Genomic DNA, 6,710 nt, shown 5'->3' on the forward strand with positions numbered 1-6,710 from the left:
AACGCCCGGGCTACTCACTAGTTGTAGGATTATTAATTGATAAAACAAAGTTTTGAATTGTGTACTGTTTGGGAGTTACAACACAATGGGTATTATATAAACGTTGTAAGGTAATAGAAAACGATAATATAATTGCACGTTGCAGCTGACAACACATTACAACAACAAAGAAAAAACAATACCTTTAATCAGTCAACACATTACAACAACAAAGAAAAAAACAATACTTTTAATCAATCAACACATTACAACAACAAAAAAAGGAAAACAAGGTAATGCATGGTGTAAAACAAGTAACCAACGCATGCAACACTTCCAAGAAATGCATGCACATGCATACATGCTTCCAAGACATTTGTATTAATGCATGTACTTATGCCAGACAAAATTTTATTTGTAATATATATCCGATTAGGGGACATATGCGGTTGAAATACATATATTTGTAACAGTTTTATTTCCTCTTTCCATGCATTCTTATCCTTTCTCTTCATTCATATTCATTCTTACTCTCTTCCTTCCTTTTTAAAGAAATATTCATACAAAAATAATTAGGAGAAGAAAATTGCTTATAGTCAAAAATAAATTTGCTTCATGAAATAATAGGCAAAATTAAATTCATGTAATAAACGGAAAATTTGTCTTCGTATTTCCGCCATAAATTGCCTACCATTTTAGGTGGCCTTGTTCTCAAAATAAAACGTAAGCCGACCATCAAGGCGACATTTTGAGAATTTGGCCCGTCCATATAGGCGGCTTAAAATGCAAATCTTGCCCTCCATATGTAAAGGTGGCTAATTTGCTTAAAGTGGCCTATTGGTCGCCTTGGCGACGTTTACTACGAGTAGTAGCGGTTGTGGTGGTATCTATTTCATCTCTTCCTCTCTTATTACTATCTGGAGGAGGGGGTTCGGTTTCGGTTGGTGGTATTGGGGGATTTTCATTGAGGTTAGGAACAACTTGTGGAATTTCGCGGCTTTGGCGGCGTTAGTGTTTCGGGCTTGATTTGTACTTCCTCGGGCTGGTTGTATTGTACCACAAGGTATGGCATTACGCTCTACTACGAAATATATATGTGAAAGTGATATATTATTCAAAAATGTATTGACGCCATTATATTGGTGTTCCATTTTTTAGTAATGAATAATTTGATAGTTAATATTAAAATTTGAAAAAGCAAAACTACCTTTTGAGTAATTTGAGCAAATTGGTGTTGATAACGTGTTTTACGCCAAAGGATTTCAAAGAGATCAAAAGAAAGCTTTTAGATACTCCGATAATTGTTGTTATTATTTCCTTCAGATTATGCGGGAATTTATAGTACCCTTGCATGAACAGTGTTTACTCGATATGTTAAACACGCAGTGAAATGTCTAATCGAGCATGAGGTTCTTAGCGGCGATATTCAATTTGCATAGGAAAGTAAACGGTGATGTTTGGCGGTATTCTTAATCCGTTCATATTTCGCAATACGGTGCGTAGTACAACAATATATATATATATATATATATATATATATATATATATATATATATATATATATATATATTATGCTTTTCATCTTTTTTTTCTTAACAATTATGCCATATATTTATTTGAATAATTTAAATTGTAGCTTTATAGGAACAATACCCCCAATTTCTTGTTGCATCCATTTTTTTTTTCATTCTATTTTCCCTTATTTTTTAATGTTAGATACAATATTCCTTTTTTTTCCTTAACAATTATGCAATATATTTATTTGAATAATTCAAATTGTAGTTTTGTATGAATAATACCCCCCAAATTCCAGTTATAATAATAAAGATTGGATTATGAACCGTGCATTTAATTAGCTATATTATTTAATGTCGAATTCTTCAAAAATTCTAAACAAATAAGCATATATTAATGGAGGAAGAATTTGTACATAATGTTTGATTATTTAGACTAATAAGTACTCCATATTTAAGAAATTTTGAGTTGTAATACTTTAACAATTTAAGTATATGCATGTTCTTACATTTTTGTCTAGCTAAGCGAATTTTATTTGTCCCCCCGGCTTGCACTGGTCAGAACTCTTTGATGTCATCGATAAATGCTGGTGACCATATCAAACTTCCTTCTCGGAAAGCTTCAAACCAAAATTATACTTTCTGCTCAACTCTTTTGACACCCCATAATTCATAAACCAAGAGACGTCAATTATTATTTTTTTTTCTTCAAACCTCTTACGGAGAAACAATCACTTTTTGGCATTCTGTAGTTTACCTACCAACTACCAAGTGTTGCCAAACACGAAATTCTCTCTCCAAAACATTATGGAGAAACATAACACTTTGTACTAAACCGCCATTTCATTTTTTTTTAATATCGCCTTCAATAGTTTTGGAGGAACCCCTATATTTTTTTTACTCTTCTCCCATACGTTGCAAGCAAACGCTACAAAATTCTTCATTTTAATTTTGTAATAAGTAATGGCTTTTTTTTTTTTGAAGAGTTGTAATAAATAATGGTTATTTACCACACACCTTCTTTATCTCCAAAAAAAAAACAAAAAAAAAAACCTTCCACTTCTTAACTCTCTCCAAATCCTCTCGAAATGCAACCCTTCTCGCCTACTATACTTCAATTCCTAAGATATGCGATATTATATCCAACATTGGTCTCTTGTTCCGAACGTCCGTATTGTGGGGGCGTGTAAAAGATAATGATATCATCAATATCATTAACCCTTGATTTACTAATCTAGGTTAATAGTCAAAGATATCCGATCCCTTATTCTTAGCTAATGTACCTAGCTAGCTTAGACAAATACTCTAATACATCTAGTCATAGTCTAATGTTTACTTATGTACTGTAAATACTTTTGTATACCCTTCAATGTAATCAAGCTTAATTTCCAACATTCTCTTTCTCTTTTTGATAACTCCATCAAAAGATACATACTAAGATATATTTTATAAGTTTTTTTTGCTAATAAAAACATAGTTCAATGGTTAAGTTCTTATTAATGTTCAAATCTTTATATAATTCATGTTTCTACATTTTTTTTAGTTAATGTGTAATACTCCCTCCGCCCACAATTATATGCAACATTTGCCCTAAATGGGTGCTCTCTATTATGTGCAACAATTTTTTATCTTTCCTTTTTTAGTAAATTTTAAAGTATAAAAAACCTATTTTACCTAACTTAAACATATGAGACCACTTTCTCTTTCCTATTTCTCACTCACATTAATCCACTAACAAACTTAAACATATGGGACCACTTTCTCTCTCCTATTTCCCTCCTTTTTACAACTTAATTAAACCCACTTAAACTTAATTAAACTCTACTAAAAATTTTGCTTAGGAGTTCCCAAAAAGAAGTTTGGTGCAGATAATCATGGACTGAGGGAGTAACATATAATACGTACTGTAGTATATAATAGCAATAGCCAGTATAATAAAGAAAGTTAGAAAGATTGTCACTAAAAATCGTAAACAGTGTGATTTGGTCCAAAATGTTTTGGAAACCATATCAAACCATAAACTGGAATTGGTGCCTGTCAGCTTCAGAGGTCCACTCTATTATACTCTCCTCTATCCAGCAATTCTGTGCTGGATCGCCGATGTATTCCCTGTCGCGCAAATAGGAAATTATTAAAGCTCGTCTTTTGACTTGGTGTGTTACTCATAAGAAGACTTGAGGTATCAATTGGAAATCTCTTGCTACAGAGATATGTGTCAGTGTATCAGATTTGCAGAATAGGTCTAACCGACGACTCTTTCTTAATATGAGAAATGAGAAATTAGCTGCTGCTCAGGTTGCTTTTTCTTATTGGTGTCAACGAGCTAAGGTTCGTCGAGATGCCTTCGGTGATTGTCACTCTAAGCTTCTGTTTTCGATGGTTCAGGCTAGATGTCGCAGAAATGGTATTTATTGTTTGAAGGACTCTTCAGGGGATTGGGTTTCGGACCCACTGGGGATTCGACACATCATCTCCTCTTTCTACATGGAGTTATTTACCCCGATTTCGACGGCTCCTCTTCTAGAGTCGTCTTGGTGGGACCAGTTACATCTCCATACTCTCTCTCAAGACCATAAGGACCTCTTACTTCAACCCTTTTCTAGCTCGGAAATTCAGAGGGCAATGTTTCAAATTGAAGATAATAAGTCTCCCGGGCCGGATGGATACTCTTCAGCTTTTTTCAAGCATCATTGGGACAAAGTGGGCCCTTCCGTTATTGGAACAGTCCAATATTTCTTTGCTCATGGTTATCTTATGAAGGAATGGAATCACACCTTCTTGGTTTTGATCCCGAAGGTTGATCATCCAGAATTGATTTCTCAGTTCCGGCCTATCGGCTTCTGTAATGTCGTGTATAAATGCATTGCAAAGTGTCTCACTAATCGTCTTCGCCTTGTGCTCCCACTTCTGGTTTCGTCCTTTCAGAATGCTTTTGTCCCACGAAGGATCCTTTCCGATAATGGCTTGTTCGCTCACGAGGTTCTTTCTTATATGAATCGTTCGAACGCTCGGAAAATTTTCTTCGCGGCTTTGAAACTGGAAATGAATAAGGCTTATGACCGCATTCGGTGGGATTTTTTGGTTAAGGTTTTACAGGTCTAGGTTTCCCTCCTTATTGGATCCATCTGTTTCATCAGTGTGTATCTACCGTCTCATATCAAGTTATGATTAACGGGGATCCCTCTTCTTCTTTTCGACCTCAGTGCGGTCTTAGATAGGGCGATCCACTTTCCTCATATTTGTTTGTTTTATGCATGGAGGTTTTATCTGCGATGCTTCGAAAGGCAGAGGACCTTTCGCTTATTCTGGGCATTAGAATTTCACGAGGCGCTCCCTCGATCTCTCATCTTTTCTTTGCAGATGACTCTCTTTTGTTCTTCCGTGTTTCCCCGGAGTCCTGTGATCAGATTATGTCGATTCTTAAAGAATTTTGAAACATGTCAGGTGAGATGATTATCTTCAGAAGTCTTTGCTAAGTTTAGCCCGAACACACCGTTAGACTATAGGGAGTTCTTAGCAAGTACGTAGTATGTGTCTCCATAGTCAAGATTATCTGGGTTCTTACCTAGGCTTGCCTGTAGACTTGGGACGCAGTAAGGTTGTTGCTTTTGGCCATATTTTGGATTTCGTGGCCAAGCGTCTTTCAGATTTTGCCTCATTACGGCTGTCAGCGGTCGCAAAGTTAGTGATCATCAACTCGGTTTTGGTAGCCTCCTTCAATCATGTTCTCTCGGTTTTCAAGGTTCCAGTTTCCATTTGTGACCAGATAGACATCATGTTAGCTCGGTTCTGGTGGCAATCATCATCTTCGTCTAAAGGTCTGCCCTTCCGCTCAGCTACCCTACTTCATCTTCCCAAGGGTATGGGCGGTTTGGGCCTTCGAAGCGTTTCCTTGTTAAACTCCGCTTTGTTGGCAAAGCAATGTTGCTGTATTCATCAGCATCCCAGCTTTTAGTGTCGAGAGTTCTGCGATCCAGGTATCCTTTCCTTGGTTTGCTCCGCCCCGGGAGCGTCTCCAGGTCATCGTGGGGTTGTCGGGGTCTCTTGAAGGTATGTCTGCTTTATCTTTAGGATTAGCTTGGAAAGTAGGTTTCGGGTCTAAGGTTCGAATTTTGGAGGATAATTGGGTTCCAGGTGGCCCAATTACTTTCAAGGCTTCGCCTGTTGAGTCGTCCTTGCCGACTCATGTTTCTTCTATTATTAATCCGCGTTCTAACGTGTGGGATACTTCCTCAATACACCTGCTGTTTGAATCCTCTTCAGCATAGAGGATTCTGTCCTTGGAACGACCTTTAAGTGTCATGGATGATTTTGTCTATTGGAAGTTTACAAAGGATGGGAATTTTTCCACTTAGACTGCGTATGCCTCACTGGTCCGCCAATCCATAGTTTCTGTAGCTAGCGCTCCAGCTCCTGATATTTGGTGGAAGCAGTTTTGGGGAATCCATTTGCTCCCCAAGTTAAAAACTTTCGTCTGGAAGTTGTTGCATGATGCTTTGCCTCTCACAGACCATCTTTTCCAGCGGGGGATTCCTGTTTCTCCTGTCTGTGTTTTTTGTCATCACGATTGTGAGTCTACTTCCCACTTGTTTAGGGATTGTGAGTTTGTCTCTGACCTTTTGGTTAACGGCCCCCTGCTCCTTTCTCGAGCTTCGCTGCAGAATAATCCTTTTAAAACTTGGTTCATAGATATGGTTGCAACCTTCAGAAAAGACAAGAATTGGCCTGGTTTATCTTTCTTTATTTCCTTCATGTGGGCTGTTTGGATCTCAAGAAATCATAAGGTCTTTCGTCAAGCAGTGGTGTCCCCTTCGATGATTTGCACCTTGCCGCGGATTGGGTCTCTAGGGGGGAGGAGGCATCGACCCTCTCTGAGTTTACAACCTCGCCTGTTGCTCCCAGTATGGTTCCTTCTCTGTCCCTTATGATAGGCTAGATTAGGGGGCACGATTCTCAGGAATTGGATTGTTGCCTTTTATTTGATGGAGCTTGGAATTGTAATGATTATACAGCATGGGCAGGTTGGGTCTTCCGAGATCTTCATTCGGATCAGGTTTTGGGGGGTGGCTTAAGGGCCACCAGAGCAGGCTCGGCCTTGCAGGCTGAACTCCAAGCTTGCTTGTGGGCGTTTAGGGCGGCCAGACGTAAATGTTTTGCTCGTTTGCAGGTCTTCACGGATTGTGCTTAGGTGGTTTCCCTCATCACTGGGAAACCAAT

The sequence above is a fragment of the Chenopodium album genome, chromosome 23, assembly GCF_948465745.1.
Source record: "Chenopodium album chromosome 23, dcCheAlbu1.1, whole genome shotgun sequence".
Taxonomy (NCBI): Eukaryota; Viridiplantae; Streptophyta; class Magnoliopsida; order Caryophyllales; family Amaranthaceae; genus Chenopodium; species Chenopodium album.